Genomic DNA, 2,014 nt, shown 5'->3' on the forward strand with positions numbered 1-2,014 from the left:
AATTATTTGGGTTATCGAGAGGACATATTCTTATTACACGCCGCTCTGTGTGACCATATGTGTGTGTGTGTGTGTGTGTGTGTGTGTGTGTGTGTGTGTGTGTGTGTGTGTGTGTGTGTGTGTATTTGAATAGAATTTTATAGGAAATCCGGGTAAAGTTTTCTTATGGTGTTAGAACCTTAGTATTATTACAAATAAAATTGAGGCCTGTTTGTGATACCAGTTGTTAGCATTCTTCTTAAATCCACGGTAGCGTAGATATGTAGATTATTTATCTTCTTCTTTATGGTTTGCGAAGTTCTAGCTTCGCCCGGGCCTTCTAAATATGGCCCGGCCTGTGTCAGCTTTTTACGGCTGTCTCATTGAGTTGTCTGACACTCGGTGCTTACCGTGGCGGCGGGATTGCCAGCAGGCGCTCCTGCCGCAATGGTGTAAGCATTTCGCATAGCCTCTTTACCAGCACGGCGGCTGTTGTGGGCGGTCCCTGTCTCAGGAATTGTGTATGGTCAAAATTTTCTAGGTAGTGGACTAGTGTGGCGTTCGGCTCGCCGCAGTGCTTGCAGCACCTTTCATCGCGTTCGATTGTTGGGATAATCTGCCATGCACAGTGGTAACCTAGGCGCATTCTGTGAAGAATGACTTCGGTACCTCTGTTGCTTACTTCAGAGAGTGCCAGTGGTTCATAGCCTGTGGCGTCTGAGTACCAGCTGGCCGAGGGGGAGGTTCTCGTTTCCTCTCTGTGGAGCTGCCGTAGGAAGGTACGACCGACCAAGGCACACTTCTCCATAAGTAATTTTCGACTCGGTTTTATCGTCATGGGATTTGGGGGCATACCCCTGCCAGCGACGGCTAGTCTGTCAGCATGCTCGTTCCCTTTGATGCCGATGTGGCTTGGGACCCAGTTGATGATAATTCTTCTACCCTGAGCAAGAATTCTCTGTGCCATTGTGAGAATTGTGATCAGTAGGTAGATGTTGTCTGTGGGTGAGCTGTGCTGAAGACAGTCAATGGCTGCCCTGGAGTCTGTGTGTATGACCACGTGTCCTTCCCTTAGGGACGCGTGGCCTAGGGCTTCCATAATTGCAACTGTCTCTGCCTGTAGCGAGGAGGCGTTGCCTGTTACCCTCATAGATCATGTGGCATCCCTTGCTGCAAAGCCGGCGCCTGCAGTGTGGCTCAAGGGATCGACCGATCCATCCGTGTAGTATGTTCTACTACCCGGAGGAGTGATAACTGCAATGACCCTGTGGGCTTCTGCCTTTAGGCTAGGCATGGGGTATAGGCTTTTTTTCATTGACAGGCTCATTATGTTGAACTCTATCAGGCTCAGTGCCCACGGCGGGGCTTCGGCATAGTCGGGGTGAGGGGAGTCCATGCCCTTAGCAAGAAGCTGTTCTTTGAGCTGATGGCGTATCAACACCCTAGCTGTATGAGACAGCCAGGAGTTGTTTGCAAAGAGCTCGTTGTCTTGTTCGAGGCATCTGACTATTTTTTGTCTTAGGCTTGTGTTCCTGGGAGCCTAGATGACCTTTGACAGGAATTGTGTTGCCATTAGATCGATTCGTGAGTCCAGGGGGAGAAGGTTTGCCTCCATCAGGAGGTTGAGGACCTTCGTCCACCTCGGGGCACCCAGAATAATCCTGGCAGCTTCATTTTGGACTGTTTCTAATTTGTCTGTGTGCTTTTTCTTTGCGGCAATTAGAGCGACTGAGGCATAGTCCACAATGGGCCGGACAGCATGTACATAGAATGATCTTAATACTTTGTGTCTGGCCCCTATGCGTCTCCCAGTCATTGCTCTCATGACGGACAGTCTTGCTTTGGTTCGGTCAACCAGGTACTGGACCTCCTTCTGGAAGGAGAGGGTCCGGTCTATCCTTACCCCAAGGTATAGGTAGTCCTTGACCCATTCTGATTCCACTCACTGGATTTTCAGTCTTGTGCCTCGAACTCTCTGTCTCAGAGCCATGGCTTTGGATTTGGCTACAGAGATCTTTAGTCCTGTCCTACAACA

The sequence above is a fragment of the Penaeus chinensis genome, chromosome 12, assembly GCF_019202785.1.
Source record: "Penaeus chinensis breed Huanghai No. 1 chromosome 12, ASM1920278v2, whole genome shotgun sequence".
Classification (NCBI taxonomy): domain Eukaryota; kingdom Metazoa; phylum Arthropoda; class Malacostraca; order Decapoda; family Penaeidae; genus Penaeus; species Penaeus chinensis.